This window comes from Neofelis nebulosa, chromosome 15 (assembly GCF_028018385.1).
Source record: "Neofelis nebulosa isolate mNeoNeb1 chromosome 15, mNeoNeb1.pri, whole genome shotgun sequence".
NCBI lineage: Eukaryota > Metazoa > Chordata > Mammalia > Carnivora > Felidae > Neofelis > Neofelis nebulosa.
The window spans coordinates 49,438,982-49,462,945 of record NC_080796.1 but is presented as its reverse complement, the minus strand read 5'-3'; the positions used below and the strand labels follow the sequence as shown (position 1 = coordinate 49,462,945).

At 55.1% G+C, this 23,964-nt stretch overlaps 1 protein-coding gene across 1 annotated transcript in view; it reads left to right on the top strand.

Moving 5' to 3' along the window:
- Positions 1-1,749: 1,749 nt before the first annotated feature.
- LRRN2 (leucine rich repeat neuronal 2) overlaps positions 1,750-23,964 on the top strand; it is a 61,593-nt gene continuing 39,378 nt past the window's right edge. The window contains exon 1 of the mRNA XM_058699974.1: positions 1,750-2,217. The gene's annotated coding sequence lies outside the window, so the exon portion shown is untranslated. The remainder of the gene's footprint in view (positions 2,218-23,964) is intronic.

Below are 23,964 nucleotides of genomic sequence, written 5' to 3'. Positions count from 1 at the left end.
ATGCCTTGTGCCCTGGGCCACAGCCAAACTGCTCAGCCTGGCAATTCAGGTTCATCAGCTGCCCCCACTCTGCATGCGGATCTCCGAGATGGTGCTACAGCCGGGGCAGCATGTGTTTCAAGAAGAGGGTTCAAATTCTGCCTGTAGACCTTCCCCTGAGGCTCCATTCTCCTGTCTGTTCAATGGGGAGGGGAAAATGAGAGAAATATGTGAACAGGCCTGGCATCTAATAGTAGCTCTATAAATCGCCTCTTGCCACCTACCCTCCACACAATGCATTCTACTCTGCCTGGCTCCACTTTCCTGCCTTTGCTGGTCCCCGTTTTCTCTGCCACTTCAAATCTTGCCCTGCCATCTGGACTCACCTTGAGTCCCAACTCCCCGATAAAACCCTCTGTGAATAATCCTAGCCAATAATGGCTTTCTCATTCTGTATTTCTATGACACTTGCATTGCCTTGAGATGTTAAAATTTGTTTCATATACCTCCAACTCGTCCTCCTAAGCTCCTTGAGACCATTATGCCCCACAGCAGGGGTGGAGGGTGGAGGCATGGGGGTGGTTTAGGAGGTATAATGGGAATGTAATATGTGCTCATTGGATATACAAAGGTGAGAACCCGCTCTGTGCTTACAGAACACACAGACCTTCAAGCAGACTTTATCAAAGCCTCCAGGCATGGAGTTACCACTGGCTGTGCCCTTGGAATCTAAGACAGAACCAGAAAGCTCTGTCAATGTTCCATCCGGAGCTCAGCTCACAGGAGGCATTGAGCTCGCTCAAGCCCTGAATGAAGGAAGGCAGACTGGATGGCTGTCACTTCTGGCAGGACTCCCTATACCTTGGGGTCCCCCTCACCCACCCCCCTATGATGTGTTCTGTACACTCTGGTCAAAACCCATCATGGAGCTGAGCTTGTGTGCATTCTGAGTGATCCAGGCTGAAGGCCCCACCAGGGCAAGGGCCTTAAGCGGTTGGCTCCAGCAGGAGGCCCACTCTCCTAAGCCCCGATTTCAGTGGTAGTGATCCTGCTTTTCTAAGGCACCAGGCAGCAGCCCAGCACCCACCTGCAGCATGGATCAGCCCTGCTCTCCTTTTCCCAGTGCTCATAGCACAGTCCCCAGAATGGGCATCCCCCAAAGCCGAGCCCCTGAGGGGACTTGCCAGTTCCTGACTCACACCTATGTAGATTGACATCCTTCACTTAGGGTCATGATGGGGTCTTCCAGAATGTCAGAACTGCCCAGCTCTGGAAGGGCATGAGAACTGGTGGGGGAGGGGGGGGAGGGGACAGGTATCTCACTTCATTCTTTAGCATGAGAGGTGCCTGTGCCCAGGAACGCGTTCTTACCCACCACTGCATTCCTTAGTCCGCTGTTAACTTCGGGAGGGTAGTAAAAAATGTGGCCTTCGGAGCGCTATGCCCGTGAGATGCACCTGTCCTCTAAAAGCTGCCGAATTTCCCTTCTGTCCTCCTGGCCTTTGCAAGAGGCTGAGGCAGTGTCAGAAGAGCCACCCCTTTCCCCCTCAGATCCAGGCGCCGCGTCCCCTTCTTCCAGCCAAGCCTAGCGTCCAAAGGCACGAGACCACCACCGGCCCCAGAGACTCCAGCCTTAACATCGGCCCCACCCTACTCCTCCCTCCCGGGTGTGCGTGTGCGTTAGGGAGAGGGGGCCTCTGGCCACTCAGGAGTTAAACTGGCAGCGGGACTGGAGGGGGGTGGGGGGTGGCGTGGCTTGCAGACGGGGAGGAGGCGACCGGAGCGGGCCGCGGAGGTTGGGGGAGCGGCGGCGAAGCGGGCGAGCAGGTTGAGCGCGAAGCCGGGAGGAGGGGCGCGCGGCGGAGCCGGGGCGCGCGAGGGCCTGCTCTGTGCACTTGCGGCCGCGCGGCGCGGAGGGAGCGCCCGCCTGTCGCCCGCCAGCCTCCGGCCACGACGCGCAGGGCGGCGCGGAGCCCGGGGCGCGGACGGTGCGGGCGGGGGCGGCGAGGACGGCGAGCCTGCCACCGCGCTCGCCCGGCTCGGGCCCAGGACCGCTCCCCGGACAACTCCGCGGCGGGGAAGGCGCCCGCGACCCTGCCCGGCCTGTGGCGGCGGCGGCGCGGAGGGAGGGCGCGCCCCGGCCTCCCCCAGCCCAGCCCGGGCCGAAGCCGGAGCCGAACGGGGCGCGGCGGCGCGGGCGGCGGACGGCGGCCCCGGGAGCCCGGACGGCGCCCGCGGGTGAGTGTGCGGCCCCGGGTTGAGCCCCGGGCGGCTCGGGGGGGGGGGGGGGGGAACCGTCGGCGTGGCGGCGGGGGACGCGGCGGGGGAGCGCCGGGCCCGGGTCCCCGCCGCCCGGTTTCCCCGCCGGGCCGGGCCGGGCGGGGGCTGGGGGAGGGGCGGGCCGCGGGGACGCCGGCTGGGGACTCGGGGAGGGAGGCGGCCGCCGGGGCAGACGGAAGCGGGGCTCGAGAATGTGAAGAAGGCGGCCGACCGCGCGGGCAGCACCCGAAGCGGCGGGGGAGGGAGCGGCTGGGCCTTGATCCCCCAGGGGGGCCTTCATCGCCCCCGGGGAGGCCCGGGCCGCCCCAAACTGTTGCGTGGCAGAGCGGCGCCCGGAGATGTCGGGGAGCGGAGCGGTGGCCGAGGGGATAGGGAAGGCGGGACAGGGGCCGACTGGCGGGGTGGAAGCTCTCCGGGGCCGCGGGGACTTCCCCTTCCTTGGAGCTCGGGTGTCCGTGCGGAGGGACAAGGTGGCCTTGGTGTGTCTGTTCGAAGTATCTGGAACCAGGAGCCAGGCTTCTCCCGGGCCGGCAGGGGTCTGTCCGCAGCCTGGGATGGGACATTTGCGGTGGGGGATGGGCCGGGCTTGGGCCCAGCCTGGGGGCTCTGGGAGTGGGAAGCGGAATCGGAAGGACAGCTCTGGGCCCTCCGCAGCACCCAGGAGACAGGAGGGGTTGGCCAGCCACAGGTGGTCCGTCTGTCCTGCAGGCGAAGGGCGGCGCAGGCTCTGATGCCCAGCCAGCGAGGAGCCGCTGGTTGCGTGGGGGGGGAAATGGGGGGACTGACCTCCATTCAGGGCTGAGCTGAGAAACTAAAGAGGTGCAGGAGACCTGGGCACTGGGGGTGGGCCCTAGGGTATTGCTGTGCTCCCCCTATGTCCCTGTTCTTCCTCCCCCGCGGAAGGAGCAGGAAGGAAAATGTCAGCTGGGCTTTGTGCTCTCTTCCTCAGGCTGCCGCAGCTCCCATCTGTTGGAGCCAACGCAGCTTCTAATTGGACGACTGGCAGGGTCGGAGGGGGTGGGCCGGACACAGCATTCAGTGGCCAGCGATGGACGGTGGGGCCGCAGCTTGAGGCCCCCATGTGGTGGGGTCGTAGACAGAACATCTGCCCCAGGTCAGAGGAAGAGAAGTGGCTCCCCACCAGCTCTGTCCCCATCACTGAGATTTGGGTCTTTCCATGCACCCGGACCAACAGCAGACTCCCTCTTCCCTGCCAGCCTGGGATGGGCCCTGGGCCCCCCCCCCCCCATGTCTTCTTCCTGAGTGAGAAAGTCAGGATCGGTTCCCACTGCCCCCTCCTTCTTAAAGGTCCCACCAGCAAAGACCACTGGGCATGGGGTGATCAAGGGCCGTGTATAGGGCACTGAGGCCCCCCTTGCCTGTGGGCCCTGTTGTTGTTAGAAAAAAGTCCGATGTAGGTGGCCTGACCCACTTTCTCGGCTGGCCAGGTGCCCTTATGTGGGGAAGGTGGAAAGAGAAGGGCACAGCTAGGGGTCTGAGCCTTCCAGGCCCTTTTCCTGCCCCTGGGCTGGCTCACACTGAGTCTCCTCCTTCCTGCCTAGGGGGTCCCTCCGGACCTGGATGGGACCTCATTATCTGGAAGGGATGGAACTCAGGCTTCAGTGCCCTGCCAGGGGCCTGGTGGACACCCGGTATTAGGAGCATCCCCAAATCGACCCACTCGCTGGCACAGCCTAACCGGAAAGATACGACAGAGGCAGTGGGAACCAGGGGTCTGCTGAGACAGCAGGCTTCCTCTGTAACTGTCCACACTTGCTCCCTACTTCCATTCTTTCTCCCTGTGCCTCCCTCCCTCCTCCTCTTTCTCTCCTCCCCTTCACTCTCTTTCCTCTACCCGCATCTCCATCCCCCTGTCTCCCTTTCTGTCCCCCTGCTCTCCAGGACCTCTCCCTCCCTCCATCCCTGATCTCTGTCTCCACCTTTGCCCCCCTTCTCTTCTGAAAACTGCAGCATAAACCACAAGGCAGGCATGTGCGCTCCCCAACATCCTGAAGGGGGGGACACATGCACTGTTGACTTTGCTGTATTCCTTTTGCAGAGGAGGAGCCACGGCTGGCAGGCCGGGCAGCTGCATTTCCCTGGCATGCCCCCTGTAACCCTACCATTTGCCCCTTCTACCCCCCCATCTTTTTATTTGAAAGAAAAAGAAAATCCATTGCTTTAAAAAATAAATGATTTAATAATTTGTTGAGCACCTACTATGTACCTGGTACTATTTTAAGAGCTGAGGATATAGCAATGAAACAAACCTCTACGTCGAGGTCTCTGGTGGCTCAGTTAAGTGTCTGACTCTTGGTTTTGACTCAGGTCATGATCTCACGGTTTGGGAGTTCGAGCCCCGCATCAGGTTCTACACTGACAGTGCGGAGCCTGCTTGGGATTCTGTCTCTCTTTCTCTCTCTGCCCCTCCCCTGCTCATGCTGTCTCTGCCACTCTTAAAATAAATAAATACACTTTCGACAAACCTCCATGTCTCAGGGCAGAGCCGAACTTGTATTTGGACTTCCCACCTGATTAGTTCTGCATCCACCAGGCTTTTTCAAAGACCCACTGCTTGGGGGAAAGGGGCGGGGGGCGGGGGGGAGACAATTCTAGTGAATTGTCATCATCACAGTGAGTGGGTGACCTCTAGCATGAGAGGCCCGTCTCCACAACCTATCACTTACCACAAAGCCTACAGACCAGGGTCATCCTGTCCTTAAGACATTTCTGATCTGGGGGCCCATTCGTATCTTACCATTTATCTGAGAGGTGGAGGAGAAGGCCACTGTTTTAGACCGAGAAGGGAGAAAGAACCAAACGTGTTATTTGGCATATACCAAGCACCAATCCATCAAGACCTTTACAAAAACTATCCCATTCAATGCTCCTGACCTTCTAAGGTCTAGATTATCATCCCCTTCTTCATAGCTAGGATATTGAGGACCACAGAGAATAAACCACTGGCCCCAGGTCATATAGGTCTCTTTTAAAATCACTGATTGTCTGCAGTTCCTTTGGTCTTTATGATGTCTGTGACATCCGGTCACTTGCACAGTTATCCGAAGTTACATCGTAACCAAGTTTTTCAGAAGCATGCCTCCTCTTCTCAGTAAGAGTATTCGAATATATAAGGATTCGCTGAATGGTTGCATGAATAAACTGTCTCAAGTGATCAGGCGAGACTGTTTGGAGGAGTTGGGACCCTGAGCGAGGGGGCAGGGAGAGCAGTGGATCTTCCTTGTCCCATACAGATCCGTGACTAGCTGTAGGTAGGCAACTAACCACCCCCCCACACCTGCACCCCCACTCTGCATCCAGGTAGAATTGATGGGAAGTTGCTGTTTTCATTCAGGGTCAAGGTGTAGAGGCTTGGTGCACAGCCAGTGTAATGAGTCAATATCACTGGGCTCTCAGCCTCCTTGGGCAAGCTTGGGCTCCAACGCCAAGAATGGGGGGAGGCGGCTTTGAAGCATGCAAGAGCTACTGGGAAGAACAGTGAGTGGGGGCTGGATGGGGCAGGACAGGGAGAGAGTGACCAAGGAACAAACGAGGAGAAGCACAAAGGCAGAAGATAAACTAAGGAACAAAAAAACAGAAGGCAAACGATAAGACAGAAGCAGACAGGACAGACAAGGCTGCGGTGGGAATGCTAAGAGAAGGAGAATGGGGGGGGGGGGCGTGCCTTTATTACACTTCCCTGAGGGGCTCGCTTTCTCTGTCCTGCAGCTCAGAGGCTGGAATATTCACCAGCTTAGCCGGAAGCAGGCATTTGCTTATGCAGTCAGCCCATCTTTTCTAAGCGCCTACCACAGTACCTGCGCTGGGTGCTAGGGACGGAGACGAATTAGATGTCACCCCCGCCTTCCAGGAATTCACAGGAAGACTGTAGAGTCTGGAGCCGCCCGGCTGGGGCTCAAATCCAGGCTCCCCCGCTTCTAGCTGGGTGACACTGGGCATGTCATCTAAACTCTCTGCGCCTCGGTTTTCTCATATATAAACAGGATAATCATAGCACCTACTTCATAGAGTTGTCATGGTGGTTAAATGAGTGGTACATGTAACGGGTCAGAACAGGGCGGGGCACAGGAAGTGCTGTGTGCTGAAGTGGGCGGTCAGTCCTAGCAATAATGATGCCAGTGCTATAACACAGGGACGGGCAGTTAAAGCGGTGGCCGTCTCTGCCCACAGGTCAGGAAATGGTTCTCAGAGGACGTGACATTTGGGGCAAGGCTTGAGTCCACCAGGCACAGGTGGTGGGTCTGGGGACCGTGGTGCCGAGGGCATCTGGGACCCCAGAGTTGGGTATGAAAAGGTGTCGTGCTGTACGCGTGTTGCCTCCTATGGATATCAGGAACACCTTGGACGTGTCCCTCCTTAGCCTCTTTGTTTCCAGGGCTCAGAGCTGAGCTCCCAAGCTGGCAGGTTGCCCAGAACAGCCCCACACGTTTCAGCCTAGAACTGTTGGCCTTTGGGCAAGGGATCTGGCGCATCCCTGCTGGGACTGGTCTCAGGACCATGGTCCCTCAGATGTTCAGATGGCCTGAGGGAGCTGCCTTTTAGCGGGTGAGCTGAACCAGGTTTGGTTTAGAATTCTGTTTCTCTCTGTACATTTCTTCCACCCACACTTTCCCTGCTGATCAGCATTCGATGGACTTGGCGTCCTGAGATGAAGAGCAGAGAAGGCAGAGGGCTCCTGGGGTGACGACTGTTTCCCAGCCTCTACCTCTCATACTGAAATGGCACACTAATGACAGCAACCAGCATTTCTTGAGCACTTACTGTGTGCCAGGCACCGTGCCAAGGGCTTTACCTACGTTATCCTACTAAATCCTCCAAAACACCCCCATTAGGTAGGTTCTTTTATTGTCTCTATTTATTTATTTACTTTTTAAATGTTTCTTTATTTTTGAGAGGAGGGAGGGGCGGGGGGGTGGGGTGGGACAAAGGATCCAAAGCAGGCTCTGCCCTGACAGTAGCGAGCCCTGTGAGGGGCTCGAACTCACGAAACACAAGGTCACGACCTGAGCTGAAGTCCGACGCTCAACCAACGGAGCCACCCAGGCGCGCCTATCTCTAGTTTAAACTCAAGGAAACCAAGACTCAGGTTCAGTAACTTGCTCAAGGACAAAGAGCTAGATAAAACAAAGGAGTTCTCTCTGACCCGAGGGCTCCTGCCCCTTATCCACTCTCAGAATCCAGTGCCCTTTGGTCCTGGAAGGTTCTCAGGGGGCATCTAGCCCATTCCCCTCCCTCCCTAGGGTGAGAAGCTCCCAAATCCTGTCCAAGCTAGGAACTGCCTGTCCCCTTTGGGGGACCTTCAGAGAGGGTCTTCTCTTTTCTTGCCTCTGTAGGTCACAGCTCTTTGAGAGCCAACATTGGTTCTCTCTGTTTCAGCTAAGTGCCTCCAGGCCACACGGAGCCAGTGGCCTTAGGGAAGGGGGACCCTAACAGCCCGGTCCTCACGGCCACAGGAGTGGGAACCAATATGAGGGTGACTTCTGGGAGATGTGAGGGTGGGGTGCAGACCCCAGATTAGGTGGGGATGGTTTGGAAATACCAGCAGGGTGCCTCTAAGTAGGGAGGCTCATGTGTCTTGGGAGGAACAAGTACAATCACTCGTCTTTACAAACATCTCACAAGGCGGATCCTTCAGGAAAAAAAAACACATGTAAGGAGGGGCAACAGTGTTAGACAGCCAGCATGGGTCCCCCAGGAAAAGTGGGTCTGTCTTACCTGACCCTTTCTTTTTTAAAGAAAAGAGGGGAAGAGAGAAGAAAGCAGGAAAGGTTATGTTCCTCTATAAAGTGAACATTGAAAGGCAGGTGATGAAACGTCTCTCTTTGGCCTGGGAGGGCAGAGGTGGGATGTCCAGGAGAGAGAGACCCCAGAGGGGCAGCTGGTGGGCAAGCTAGAAATTTAAAAGCTGTGGGGCGCCTGGGTGGCGCAGTCGGTTAAGCGTCCGACTTCAGCCAGGTCACGATCTCGCACTCCGTGAGTTCGAGCCCCGCGTCAGGCTCTGGGCTGATGGCTCGGAGCCTGGAGCCTGTTTCCGATTCTGTGTCTCCCTCTCTCTCTGCCCCTCCCCCGTTCATGCTCTGTCTCTCTCTGTCCCAAAAATAAATAAAAAACGTTGAAAAAAAATTTAAAAAAAAAAAAAAGAAATTTAAAAGCTGTGCATAAAGGGAGGGGAGGCACTTGGCCTTGCCTGGCAGCCCCTGGCCCATCTTCTACTTCCGGACAGACCTCCCAGTGAGATGAAGCTCACACAGCTTCAGGCCTCTGAACCTCAGAAGGTGCTTCGCCAGAGTTAGTCCAGGAGTGGAATGCTGGAATCCCACTTCAAGAGGGGACATCCAGAATTTGCCTGCCCGTCGTCCATCTCTGAGCACAACTGTGCCTGAGCCATCTCAGATGCAGGGCGGGACTGGGGTCTCTTCATTCAGCAAGTAGTTATCCCAGGCTCTGGGAGTACAGGCAACAGTGAGCAACCAGGGATCTCTGCCCTTGAGGAGCTTATACTTTATGGTCTGGGGAATATGGTAAAAAAAATGGTATGTTTGAGAGTGGCAAGTGCTGAAAAAAGAAAAGAAGGGAGGAAGGAAGGGAGGGAGGAAGGAAAGAAGGAAGGAGGCAGGGTAGGAGAGTCTGCGTTAGGAAGAGGAGAGTTCGTAATTTTGTACAGCGCGGGCCTGAGGTCACCTTGCTGAGAATGTGAGTAAAGAGGAAGTGGAAGCAAGATGGGAAGGTCACGCCAGGCAGAGGGAACAGCAGGTGCGGGGCTCAGAGGCAGGGCCGTGCCTGGTGGGTTTGGGCGACATTAGGAGGCCAGACCTCGGAGAGCCCTGGGGGTGGAACGAACAGTTTCTTCTTTCCTCAGACCAAGATGGGGAGGCTTTGCAGGGTTTAGGGCAGGGGTGACATGACCCGGTCTTTTAAAACCTGAGCTTTCAGCCATCCATTTCAGCATTTCACTGGGTGGCTAGTCAGGAGGTTGTCCAGCCATCGAAGCCAAGCTAGTCAGTCCATCAGAACTTACCCACTAAGTCCCTTTTTCGTGGGTACTGTCTCCCGAGCAGTGTGGGCTGTGGTGTGGGGCAGGGCGGGGAGGCGGGGGGTGGGGGTGGGGGGTGGGGTGTAGAATGTAAAGAAACAAAAGACGCAGTCTTTACTGTTAAAGAAACCTACCAGTCAGCTGGGGAGGCAAAACTTACACTCACAAGAAATAACGAGGGAATAATACCAGACAGTTATTTAAAACCAAGTGCTAAACTGTGTGATTTCGACTATAAATGTTATCAGAAGTGTGAGCTGTGTGTGGGAGGGTATAGGGGACGCTTCCTCCAGGAGGTGCGGCTGACTTGGGCCTGGAAAAGGGGGTAGGCTGTGGCTCTGCGGGGGGGGGGGGCCCTCCTGTGGGGAACTTACAGCTGGGGAGCGGGAGGGGGAGAAGGGGGGGGCCAAGCAGGGTGGGGCGCAGCCAGGATAGAAGCTCCCCCAGGACAGGCACTTGGTCCCCGGTACAGGCCTTTCCCCACCATCCCGGGACAGGAGAGCAGCCCTCCGGAGAATGAAAACCGGGCCGCACGGCTCTTGCCCTCTCCTACGGAGGGCCAGCATCTCGGTCCCGTGAAGCCCTCTTGCTTTGAGAAGGTCCCTTTTCCAGCTCTCCAGCGGTTCTCATACATCTGCGCTCTCCTGGTCTGTCACGATCCGCCAGCCTCCTCCCAACACCACCCTCCCCCAACTGCCCCCAATCTCTCCACCCCTGCCCCATTGAACTCCATTTTTTCACCCAGCCTGCAGCTGGCTTCTTTTGTTCTTTCCTCTCACCGCCTGGGCTCCTGTTTGATGGGTTACTCCTAGAACATTCCAGTTAGTTTCAGTTAGGATGAACTGGAAGTCAAGTTGAGCCAAAAGGAGCAAACGTTCGCCCGTGAGGGGCGTCTGCCCTCACCCTGGAGAGAGGCTGCCTGGGTCTCGGCAGTTTGGGCTCACTCCCGATGTGTGCAGAGAGTTTGCCCTGGAGTGGAGTGGGATCCGTTGGCAGTGCCCTTGCGTACTGGAGACACAGGCGGACCCTCTGCCCCACTCCCCCCGCCCCCCATTCCCCGGGGCGGCAGGGCAAAGAGCAGGAGCCAAGGGTCCCATGGGCAAAGCGGTCTGTTCGGCAGCCTTCTCCCCCTCCTCTGGGCCGTGGGCAGCCTGGGGAAGGGGGAGAGCCCACCAGCGCTGCCCCAGAGGCTCCTGGCACAACGACCTGGAAGATGCAGGCCTGAACCCAAGGCTCCTCGTGCCTCACTGTCCAGAGGAGCCGGGATCAGCCAGAGCTGGGTTAGAGTCCCTCCCTAACCGCAGGCCCTTGGACATTTGACTTAACCTCTCTGAGCCTCCATAAATCTGGGTCAATAACGCCCACTTCATAGGGTCGTTAATACCAAGAGCTAACCTCGTCGGGTGCTTGGGGAGAGCCGAAAACTCTACTGCCTTCAGCTCATTTCATCCACAGAGCGCCATGGGTTACATATTATTTCCCCCCATTTTTCAGTTGGGAGACCGAGCTGGGAAACGTTAAAGTAACACAGCCAGGAGATGTCAGAGCCAGAATTCAGCCCCAAACCTTTCTGACTCCAGAGCCCTGGTTCTCAACTGCCATGTTAAACGAGCTAATCTATGTAAAGTGCCCGCCACAAAGCAGAAGCTGGATAAGTGTGAGTTCCTCTTCTCCTCAATTTCCCCAGCGCCACTCCTCCAAAGAATAGCTCTCCCTACCACATCACATTTCTTTTCCAGCACCCCCTGGGACATATGACAGAGGGAACAACGAGAATGAGCTGTCGGCTTGTACCAAGGGAAAAAATAAGGCTGAGAGAGGGTGAGGAATTTGCATAAAATCTTAAAACACCAGGGCTGTGATTAATACCCAGGGCACCTTTCTCATAAGAGTTTTGTTGTTTAGCCCCACTGGGTCCCGGGCGGTCAGCAGAGGGTGCCTTGCAGACATAAGAACAGAGGCCGTGCTGCAAGGGAGGAGAATGAGAGGTCACCGTGTCCCCCAGGGGCCGTCAAAGCCTGTCCCACCTCCAAATGCTGGAGTATTTCATTCTGGGCCCGGAAGGGTGCTAGTAGGAAGATTGTAAGACGATGCTTTCTGAACTCGGGTACCGTTTCCAGAGTTTGTTATAAAAAATCTGGGGACTTCTCTGGACAAATCCAGGAAGAAGACAGACAGTATTGAAGGTCAAGGTGTGGGAAGCAAGGACGCCATCTCAACTTTACGACTATTAAACCGGTATACCTCCTGGACCAGGTGTAGCGCCAAGAGAGGGAGGTGGGTAATGGGGAGCAAAGAAGAACAAGGTCACGGCCTCAGGGAACTTTTCAGTCTGATGGGAGAGACTATTTGCGTGCATGTGCAGACACGCATGCACGCACGGTTCTATCTGACCTTACCCGGACATAAAAATAGGAGCAGAGGACTGCAGACTAGTCTGAATATATGGGCGCCTATGGAATGGCGAGGAGAGAATTGAGGCAGGTGGGTTCCCCGAAACGTCCCTCCTTTTTTCCTTCCTGGATACTCCTTTTCCGGTGGACACGGAGACCCAGGTCTCTGCACACCCCAGCAGGACAGCCCAAGTCTGCCAACATTCACCCTCAGGGCAGTCGACAGACCTCCTCTGAACTTGCTTGCGGGGATCCCCCAGGGAGAAAAAAGCATCCAAGTCCTAACACTTTAAAACTGCTGGCAACTGAGAGAGTCTTCTGGCCATGTGGCTTGCACACATTTATAGAAATTGGTGCATTTTTCTTCAGAACGATTGTACAGCTGATCCCTTGAACAGTACAGGTTTGAACTACGCAGGTCAACTTGTACATGGATTCTTTTCCCCCATAAATATATCAGAAAAAACATATGCATTGGAAAAACTTTATTTTGTAAGTAAATATGAATTTCTCTTTCACATTGTTTTCATTTTTGACATGTGGCATTAGTAACACGCATAACATCTGCACATCTACAGTGTTTTGTATCATGTATTATGTATTGATATAGGTCCTGACCGATGATTCATCTTACAAACAGATGACAGAAACTTTTAATGTCAATAAACACAGCACAACGCTGTAAGTGTATTCTCTCTTCCTCTTGATTTTCTTTAAATTTTTTTAATGTTCATTTATTTTTGAGAGAGAGAGAGACAGAGTGCGAGCGGGAGAGGGGGAGAGAGAGAGGGAGACACAGAATCTGAAGCAGGCTGCAGGCTCTGAGCTGTCAGCACGGAGCCCGACGCGGGGCTCGAACTCACGGACTGTGACATCATGACCTGAGCCGAAGTCGGACGCTTAACCTACTGAGCCACCCAGGCGCCGCCCCCCCTTTTGATTTTCTTAACATTTTCTTTCCTCTAGCTTTATTGTAAGAATGCAGTATGTAATCATAGAGCATGTGAAATATGTGTTAATCAACAGTTTTACGTTAGCAGAAAGGCTTCTGGAAGGTCAACACGAGGCTATTAACAGTTAAGTGTTCGAGTTTGGGGGGAGTCAAAGGTTATACGTGGATTTTTAACTGTGCGTGGTGGGGGAGGGGGCGTCGGTGCATTGAATTCTGCGTTGTCCAAGGGTCAATGATATATGTGTGGTTGGCAGGATTAATGGTCTCCCAAAGGTGTTCACCTACGACTCCCAGAACCTATGAATTTGCCATGTTATGTGGCACAGGGTCTTAAGGTTGCCATCAGCTGACCTTCAAATAAAGAGGTTATCCTGAATTACTCAGGGAGGTCCCGTGTAGTCAATCACAACCGTCCTTTAAATGTGGGAGAGGGAGGCAGAAGTCATTGTTAGGGCAATGAGATGGGGCAAAGACTTGACAAGACCTTCATCCTGAGAACATGGAAGGGGCCATGAGCCAAGGAATGTAGGCAGCTCCAGAAGCTGGAAAAGGCAAGGAAGCCGATTCTCCCAAGAGCCTCCTGAAGGAGCACGGACCCGCTGACACTCTGATTTTAGCCCGGTGAGACCCAATTTGAACTTCTGACCGTCTGAACCGTAAGATAATAAATGTGTTGTTTTAAGCCACTAAATTTGTGGTAATATGTTACAGCAGCCACAGGAAATTAATATGAGGCCTGCTGGAGGTGGAGCAAAGCCAGTGGACCAGAGCCCCACGGGCTCAGCCTCCTCCTGACCCATAACCCCAGAGGAACCGCTTCACAACTCACACGCTCTGGACAGCTCGGTGTGAGACACACTGTGTGTGAAACGCAATCCGGTTATTTTCCGGACGATGAAACTGAGGCCCAGGAGAAGGGCCTCTGTCAGAGGTCACACCGAGAGCGGAACCGCACAAACTGCGATCCAGGGCCTGCGCCCGTCTTGTCAGAAATCTCGGGCACTTACACACATTCCCTCGTCCACTCATCCATTTGCAACAAACGTATGTGTGTGTGTTCACCTGCAAAGACGCGGTGCTGTGCTAAGCACTGGGCAGAAGCAAAAGCAAGTTCCAAGCTCCGGAAGGTGGGAGAGCGTTGCCCGAGTGCTGATCCTGCCCTCGGCTCCTCCCTGAACTCAGTTTCTTCCAAACCCAGGCCTTCCGCACAGGGTGCTTAGGGCCCTAGGGCTGGTCCCCAACTGGCCCGATCACAGGCACCTCCTCAGGCAGAGGTGCAGCTCTGTGAAGGGAGGGGCCCGGCCCCCCAGGCCCAGGCTCGCCTGCCCTCCTGCAGCCCTGCAGCATCTGTCGACCTGACGCTCTTCGGGGGCGCAGGGCTGGGCCCTGAGGAGGGGACCAACGCCCGGAATCAGCACCCCGATAGCATAACGTTATCTCCTCCCTGCGAGGCCCTCCCAGCTCTCCCCACAGCACACCTGAGCCACAGGCCGGCCCCCAGGGCTGCCGGCTCCTGGTATCAGTCTCCATGGCAACCCTGCATTTGCCGTTCTGGTTTCTAATGACTTATTGGCAAGTGTGGTAATTTGCAGAGCTTGGCAGGCAGAGCTGGGGGGGGGGCTGGTGAGGAGGTGGGGGGCAGCAAGAGGGACGCAGCGGTGGGGCGGGGGTTGGGGATTGGGATGGAGACAGAGGCACACTTTCCTTCCTGCCCCACCCTTCCTATTCCCTGCTGACTAACATCTGGAGTAAGGGAGCTGCTTCTGGTCCAGGGCCTCCCCCCCAACCCCCAGGAGCATCCGTTCTCTCCAGGCCCCTGAGAGGGAGACAGATGGACAGACAGATGTGGAGCACAGCTGCTCACCTGTCAGGCAGAGGCAGGCAGGCAGGGGGTGGGGGACAACAGCCGTGTTCATCCCCAGCAGGTCAGACCGCTTGTGTTTCCTGATGCTCTCCTGCCTGCTCCCCAGGCCCCATAGCCTCTCTGCCTCACGGGAAGGGAAGCAGGGAAGGTCTGTCTTCAGGACGAGTCCTGGCAGCTCCCCGGCCCTTCATACGCTCAGAAGACCAAGCTGGGCAGCGCTGGATGAAATGCCAGCTTGCATAGGTAGTGGGCGAACCAGCCAATCAATCAAAGGGGGAGAGATGGGGTGGGGGTTGGGGGGTGACTGGCTTCACTTTTCTTCAGCAGAACTTACCCAGCCTCAAAACTACTTCCCCAGGGGAAGGCAGTAGGGAGCCTCCGAGCACGTTGCTGCAACAACCTTCCTGCACACTTCTCTGCCTCCCCCCGCCCTTCTGTCTCTGTCCATTCTGTTCTGTTTGTATACCGTTAGAGGCAGCCTGGTGGGCCGCAAAGAGCACCGTCTTTAAAGTTGGCTGGCCCTGGGTTAGGATCCTGTGGCCCCTGCTTCCCAGCTGTATGACCTTAGACATGTTTCTTAACCTCTCTTTGAGCCTTGGTTTGCTTCTCTGTAAAATGGGGTTAAAATACCCATTGCGCAGGTTGTGAAAAGGAAACCCACTCATACCTGTAAAATGCTCGGCACATAGTAAGCCCCAGTAAATACGAAAGAATTTTAAAAGTGATCTTTTATCCACCCAAACAAATAGGAGCGATGTGATCAATAATTTAAAAAATTCCAGTGGCCTCAGTAGGGTTTTCTTTTTTAAATATTTGAGAATAGTCTTCATTTATTCAGTAAATATTTATAGAGTATCTACTGTGTGCAAAGTACCGGGTCAAGTGCTGGGTCTTCCCTGATAATTTACGATGAGGGTGGAATTAGGCTGCGTGTACACTCTCTACACCTATAGCCTCTGACAGGAGATGGAAGGAGAGGGAGGCCAGGGAGAGCGGGCCAAGATCAGCCACATAAGTGGACCTTCCGTGGATCTCTGAGACGTGGCGGCCCCAAGGGAAACGTGTGCCTTGTAACGGCTCCGTCTGAGTCCTGTGCAGCGAGACCTGCTGCCTGACTCCCCAGAAACAGTGAGTCTGTTTTGGGAACTGGAAAGTGGGTGAAGGAGCCAGTGGGTGGCTGCTCCCCTACTTTCATAAGCCCCTGCTGAGGCTTGAGGGGGCCACCAGGGACCACTCAGCCACTGGAGACAAGAGCGGCAGACGCACTTGCCCTCACCGGGGCACCTGAGCGGATCACGGATCCCTCAGCTTGGGCTGGGAGGGAGGCGAGGGGAGCAGGGGGGGAGCCGGGGGACTTGGCTTCCACCTCTGCCAGCAGATGGACTTATGCCTGCAGCGGGAGTCTGTCTGTTCTTCTATCAGCCTCCCTGCAGTTCCCTCCGAGACTGAGCAGCAGAGATGCGCAAAACGGAACGTCAGACGGCCGGGGCCCTGGAGGGTGTCTGGCCCACGCTTCCCCCACCTTCTCATTCACCTTATAGCACGCACACACAGCGATGATGGCTCCGGGACTCTGACCGAGGGCTAAGGGGGGCGGTCAACATCTCAGCACACCCAAACCCATTCCTGTGGCCCCCTAACATAAGTTGGGGAGGTCTAGTCAAGCCAGTTCCCCCAGCCTATTTTTATTGATGAGAAATCGGAGGCCCAGGGAGGTCACATAGCATGTTAGTCTCATCGGGACTGCATATAAATCTCCCAGCTTTCTGACCCTGTGCTGTTTCTATTACCTCTTCTAAAGACTCCTTCCATTTTCTTTCCTGGAGAACATGCTTCAGATGGCAAGGGAATAGAATTTCTCTAAGAGACCATGATTCCCCAAATCTCATAAAATCAGGCTACATCCCCCCCCCCCCCACACACACACCGTCATCACCAGCCACCCTCCTATTTCAGTGAAGCCTTTGGCATCCACCCATAGACATCCTCCCCTTTCTGAGCCCATCTGCTGTCCTGGGTGAGACCAGTGATTCCAGGGGCTGCTCTTACTACGCCCAGACCCATCAGCCCTTCCCACCTCAGCCAGTCGCCTGCAAAGCTGCCATCACCTATTAGAGCATCCTGCTTTCTGGTCAGCACCTCTGGTCTCCCAGCCTGCTTGTCCGATGACTCGCCCACAACCATTCTGTAACCCCATTGGGATTTTCCGTCCACTGGCACCTCTCCTTTCTCTCCAGATATAGCCTTCCTCCGCCTTCCCTTCCCTGATTCCAGATGCATTCCATCTTCCATCATTTTAGGAACCTCCCCCTCCAATATCCTAAACTCTCTTGACCCTCTGTCTTTTTATTACCCCAGTCTGGCGACGTCCCATTTCTGGATCAATTACTCTCTGCTGCTTTCTGCCCGCATCCAGATAACTCAACCCTCTAGAAAAAGGCACAAACTAAGGCAGATCGGTACCTCCAGAAATTCACCATCACCAACCCACCTTATTCTCCAGACGAACCTGGTGTTCCCACCACATTCCCCTGGTTGTCCCTCTCCTGACTCCCCACAAGGCCCGTGGCCCACCTTCTTCCCCAAACCTCTACCTTCGCCCTCGCTCTCCGCAGAGGACCTCACCTCCCTCTTCACAGAGAAACACAAGGCCTCGGGCAGGACCCCTCAGCTCGTCACACCAGACCCCCAGACACACCTGCCTCAGTGCCTGTCTTCCCTCCTTCCCTCCTGTGTCAGCGGAGGAGGCCACTCGTCCCCCACGCTGGGTTCTTGATCCTGTTCTCCGGTCTCCTTGGGATCATCCTTCCCACCATGCTCAAGCTTCTCCCATCTTCAACAACAAAAGCAAAAGCCTTCCTCGGGGCCCAGCTCTGCTCCCTCGCACCTTGTCTCCTTTCTCCTGCCGAGCCAGGTCTCCAGGTCTCCCGGGAGAGTTGACCGCCCTGGCGCTCCTCTCCTCTCCTCTCGCTCATGTCTGCACCTCCCACTTCTCCCCCTGCCCCGCTCCAGCCCGGCTCCCTCCCCCGTCCTGCTCTCCAGAGCGCTCTACCAGGGAACAGTTTTTAGTTCTCAGAAGCATCTTTCACTCCCTTCTGACACATTCCTTTCCCTTGGCTTCTCTGGCCCCATATTCCTGGCTTTTCTGCTCACTCCCAAGTCATCTTGCTGACTCATCCTTCCCTTCTCCATCTCTAAACGTTGGCGTTCCGTCTGGTCTGGTTCAAGGCACTCTCTTCCGACTGGACACTTGTCCCTAGGCCATCTCGTGAAAGGCGTCTGTTAACAGCCACGTGCAGGTGGCACCCAGGAGTACGCCCCCAGCCTGCATCCTTTCGTCTCCGTTCACATCCTTAACATCCACCCGTCCAGCTGACGAAGTTGGGTGTCCCGAGAAACCTCAGACTTGGCATATCGAAAGACAGTCTTGATTCTCGTCCTAGATCTCTCACTGCCTTCTCCGCCCCCTGCCGGCTCCCCTCCAGTGTTAGAGAATGGCACCTCCTGCAGCCAGTTGGATACGCGGGGAGTCACTGTCCAGCTTCCCCACATCCCCGCCCTGCACCCCTCGGTGTCCAGTCCCTCACCGGTTGGCTGTCTGATCCCCGGGTAGCACCCAGACCCCGCCACACAGGGGTCTTCACAGCTTCCACTTTACCCCAACCTGCACCACTGGGGTCACCTTGTGACTGGTATGCCTGCATCCACCCTCACACTTCAAGTCCCATCTCGGAATAGCGACCGCAGTGACCTTTAAGGGATACAGATCTGATCTGAGCACAATCTCCCATACTCTCAAAACACGTCAGTGTTTTCAGTGGTACCGGTGCCCCCTCCTGCTCTGCACCCCGCACATTGGATTCTTTCAGTTCTTGGACTGCTGGCCTCTTTTTCGCCTCTTGGCCTTTACACCTGCTGTTCTTTGGCCCTTAGTCACTCTCTCCGCCTCATATTCGTCCTCCCGTCTTTCAGATATCAGCCCAGATAGCCCTTCCTTAGAAAAGTTTCCCCAGGGTACCTCGAGAATCTTCTCAGGCCCGTGTTAGACACTCTCATCATGTCCTGTAGGCTTCCTTCATAAGATGCATCATGTTATCTAATTATAATTGTTTACTAGATAAATGTCTGTCTTTGCCAGTAGACTGTGGCGCCATGAGAGCCAGGGCCCTATCTGTTCAGTCCACCATTGTAGCACTGGTTCCTGGCACGTATGAGGCGTTCAGAGAACATTTGGGGGTGAATTCCTTAGTGAAAGGTCTTTAGATACAAAATGGATCTCATGGGAAAAGCCAGAGGGAAAAGCAACCCCGAGTGAGGCATTGGTAGACCAGCTGACCAGGCCTGGCCCCCCTCTTCCTCTCTCTCCTCCTTTCCTTTCTCTGCCCTCGCCTCCCCAAAGACTCTGCCCGGATTCAAAGGGGATTTACTCCGATTTTCCAAGCAGAGGTACAGGCCCCTCTTCACCAATAGTTCTTTTAGCAGCAATGGCCATAATCTCTCATACCTGAACAGTTCTTTACAGCCTAAAAGCTCTTCCACGTATGTTGTGGTGTCTGAGCTTTCTATGTCTTTTGAGCCACACTCCAGCTTCCTGTGTGTTACGGACCCTTGGTTCACAGTGGGGGGACCTGTAGCTCAGGAAGGCTTGGCGGCTTTCCCACAGTCGGGGCTGGTCAGTGAGAAGGTGGACTTGAACCCGGTGTTCGTGGCCTCATTTCCATGCTCTCCACACAGGCTTGTAGAAAAGAGGATGCTGCGGGTTCTGGCTTATCCGCAGCAGTGGTACCAAGGAAAAGTCCACAAAAAGCAAAAACCCACGTGGTGTGGGAAGAAGAGGGCGGGTCTGGAGGGTGGCGCGCAGTCTGGTTTTCAGGAGTCTGACCTCCTGTGTGATTAAGGCCAGTCCGGGTTGGCTTTGCGGTGCCCGTGCTGGGCCCCTCACTCGCTCAGATACTTACAGTTCGTCATTCAGTGCTGGGATAGACTCAGCGGTCCAGCTCTCTCTGGGGTCCCCGGAGCCGGAGTGCCCGGGGAATCCACACAGTAAAGAGCCAGGGTGGTTGAGGCTGGTGGGGGACAGTGGCTCCTCACCCCTGCCTCCCCAAGGACAAAGTCTGGGCTCTGGAGGCATACACGGCCTCCTTGGCTTGACTTATGCCTCCTTTCCAGCTTCTTTTCCTGCTTCCGTCCGCCTCCCAAATGCTCAGGTAAAACCAACTGCCCCTGGTTCCGCAGCCATCCTGTGCCACCCATGCCTCCAGGTTTTGCTTGGACTGTTCCTTCTGCCTGGGTGCCCTTCATATTCTCCTCGCCTGGCTGATTCTTGCCATGCCTCGATACTTGGCTGTAATGATATCTTTTCCAGGAAACCTTCCCCCAAGCCCGCAGAACTCCTCCCATGTGGTAGGCACACTCAGCACATCCTGTTAAAGATCTCTCTTTGCTGTGTCTTCCTCTTCTGCCGAAAAGGAAGCTCCTCAAGGACAGAGACTGTGACTTATCCACATTGCGACTCCAGTGCCCGGCGTATCGTAGTAACAACAACAATATGTAATAATGGCTTACGATGTGCTAGACGCTATATTAAGTGCTTTATATTAACTCAGGGAACCTCAAAAATAGCCTTATGCTGTAGGTACTATATCCGATTTAAACACACACACACACACTTTTAGGGAACCTGGGTGGCTCAGTCGGTTAAGCATCTAGCTTCAACTCAGGTCATGATCTCATGCTTCATGAGTTTGAGCCCCACATTGGGTGAGCTCGAGCCCTCCTTTGGGTGAGCTCCGCTCCCTCTCTCTCTCTCTGCCCTTTGTGGGATTCTCTCTCTCTCTCTCTCTCTCCCTCTCTCTGCCCCTCACTCACTTGTGCCCTGTCTCTCTCAAAAAAACAAAAAAATAAAAATAAAAATAAATGTCTTATTTTCAGATATGTATGGATTCACTAGAACTGCAAAGAAATGTACAGGGAGGTCCTGAGTTCTCTTCATCCAGCCCTTCCCATGTTAACAGCATACATAGCTAGCATGCAATATCAAAACCAGGAAGCTGACATTGATATAATGAGCTCATCCAAATTTCACCGGTCATATATGCGTTCGTTTGTGTGCGTGTAGCTTTGTGTAACCAGCACCACAATCAAGATTACTTACCTGTCCGAGGCTCCTTGTGCCAACATTTCTAACCACACCCGCTCATCCCTAACCCCTGGCATCTGCCCCCTGCCCCCATGGCTACGATTATCTCACAAATGTTACCTAAATGGATTCGCACTGTCTATAATCTTTTGCTTTGGGCTTTTTTTTTTTTTTCTTTTACCATCCGTATAATTTCCTTGAGGTTCATCCACGTTGTTGCCTATGTCAAGAGTGTGTTCCTTTTCGTTGCCCAGCAGTATTCTGTGATAGGGATGTGCCATAGTTTAACCATTCACGCACCGCAGTATGTGTGCATTACCCCATTCAAGTGAGAAAACGAACTTGCCCGGGGTTGCACCACTAGGAAGTGGCACTCAGTATACATTTAGTAACAGGCACCTAATAGATGTTTATTGTACCAAGCTCAGCTCAATGAGGACACTTCACGTTCTTCTCTGGTGTTTTACACAGGGTAGGTGCTCAAGAGATGCTTGCCAGTGAGGCTATGAATGAGACGGCGTCTATATTTACATGGGTGCAGCCACGCCTAACCTATCCCTGTGCCTAGACATTCACAAGAGAGAACCAGGTCCCTCTCAATGTCTTACGTAACTGCACTTTCAGTTTCTCTTGGAATATCAGAAAAGGAAAATTGGGACAGTAAATATGGTCATACACAGGGCTGGCACTTAATTGCCTAAAATGCCCAAAGCCATTGGTTCCAAATTAATATGTGCCATATTTGCATGGTAGTTTGCATCTAATTTGCAGGTTGCTCATTTTAGCACAACGCGGAGAAACCCTTACAACTCCTGCTTCTTGTCGCCGCTGCCCTCTTAGCTGCTCCCGGGTCAGGCTGTGCCACTACAGCCTGCAGAAACAGTGGGTCGGGTCTTGAACTCACCCACCCGAGGCTGAAGAGTCCGCCGGGCCATTTTCTCCCGTAGAAGAGGAGCTGCATTATTGCCACTCGGCAGGGGCCTCCGGAGGCTTAATTAAGGAGGATTTGTGGAGCTGTTGGAAGTCCTCAGCCTCAGGTGTGGAGAGCCAAATGCGATTAAGTGATTGGAAGGGAACCACAAGTCAGACCAGTCTCACTCTTGGGCACAGCGCCCGGGAGATGGGCTTGCTTGAGCACCTCTGCCCTCCCTCGGTTGGGAGAGGTGAGGTGCCAGAGAGCCAGCCCCGGGCTCCAGCGACAGGGACACATCGGAGATCAGCGGGGTCTCCAGGGCGAGACTTTCACAGAGGGTGTTGGGAAACGTGTCCCAGGGCCTCCTGGGGAACCTGTGGTTTTATTCCAACCAAGGCCTTACCAAGGGCCCGGGGTTAGAGGGACAGATAAAAAGGGTAGGCCTGGGTAGGTCCTGCCCTCAAGGAACTGCTAATGGGTTGACCTCTGCTCAAAGCAATGAAGAATAATTAAATGCGGGAACTAAATTGTACAGGCCCTAAAGCTGATGGTAATGGGTGGAAACGAGAGACCGCGTTAATTGGAGGACATGTCCTGGAGGAGGTGAGACACACGCGTACCCCCCCCCCCCCCGCCCCCCGCAAGCCTGAGCTGAAGAATAAGCCTGGGAACGTGCTTCCCAGCGGTGCTAAACCAGTGACCCTGGCTCCAGGAGAAAGTGTTGGCCGAAAGCAAATACGGAGCTAGCGTGGAGTTCACCAAGGGGCATGAAACAAGGCTTCGGAGTAATTTTGACCTTGCGGCAGGCGATTCGGGATGGTGTCCTCAGACCCCTGGGAATGCATGACCCCTCTCTGTTGTCAGAGGCACTTCAGAGGAAGAGCTGGAGGAAGGGAGGATAGTTGGGAGTAGTTGGGGAGGCAGAACAGTCTGTTGGGGGGAAAGGGCACGTTAGGCAGTGGGGCCAATACTGGGGAGAGGGTATGTGTGATCGGAGACCCATGTCCTAAGGAACTCAGGTGGAGGTTCGGCGCTTTAGGGCACTGAATGGGGAGGAGCTACCCCTGAGACGGTGACTGGGATAGAGGTAGAGCTGCTGGGATGGGGGGAGTGGGGAGATGCTGCACAGAGGCCGTAAGGAGAGGCAGCCACGGAAGAGTGGGGAGAAGCTGGTCCCGGAGGGAAGGTGAGCGCTGGGAGCACCGAAGCCGGGAAGAAAGCTCCCAAAAGGAAGGGTTTTAGCCACGCTGGGTGATTCTGGCCAGAGCCCCAGAGCCCCAGAGCCCACCGACCCCTGAGAAAACGCTGCTGGATGATGGCGCATGGCCGCGTGGCCGGGAGAGGGAGGAGGCTGTGTGTTTCGAGGGAGTAACAGACAGAAGGGGCATTCTGATGGTTGTTCTCAAAGGTGGAGAGAGGATACATGAAGGACTAGGTTTCCTGAGGAGGGGGGAAGGGAAGAGAGTGGTGTTCACAGGGAGGAAACCTCTCTCCCAAGTCAGAGGGCAGCAAGAGAGAGTGGGCCGCGAGGGGGCGGGCAAAGGGGATCACGCCCACCACAGGCACAGGCCCCCTGAGGTGAGCAAGGTCATCTCTGCGGAGCGCAGGGTGCGGAAGGAAGGAAGCACAGCGAGCAGCAGGTGTAGACAAGGGCTCTGCAGAGTGCGCCAGGGCGGCAGCAGGAGAGGAATGAACGGATTGCAGCAGAGGGGGCGGGTGAAGCCGGAATCATGAATCTATAATAGGGCTGGTCTGTCGGCTTCCGTACTTCTCCCTGCGATGCTTTGGGAGGAGAGAGATGGGGGCAGGGAGAACTGAGACAGGGGCAGCGGTGGCCTCAGTTTCCCAGGCTGCCCAGCCTTCTGCAGAGAGACCCTCCCAGCCTGGCCTCTTCCTGTGAACGACCCAGCGAGGAGGTCCGTTCGCCCGGCCTTGTCGCCTGGGGAATTCTGCACTTTGCAGAGCTTGAGGCCATTTCTACTTGGCCTGACTTATCAATGGGCCCGGTTCTAAAAGAGCAGCATTTGCCCTCTCCTGCTCTCTCTGCCCTGTTCTCATTTTTCTCCCCTCCTTGCTCTGGAGGCCGCAGCTTAATAGCCTGCAAGAGGGTCAGACGGGGAAGATGAATGCCGGCTGGTGGGGGGACTGCCCGGGCCTCTCCGTGAGGGAGGTGATGGAAGGCGGGGAACAGACAACGGATAATCCAAGGAGACAGGCACAGGGAAGAGCTTGCAGGATAATCCGAACGGTATTTCCACTCGTGCTTGGTATGTGCTGTGGTGACCTCAGTGCCTCCGATCTGCTGGTCTAATTACGTCTGGCTTGGAGAACGCTGGTTGCATTTCCCAGAGTAGAGTAGGCAGTGAGGAGAAACCAGGATGGGCAAAAAA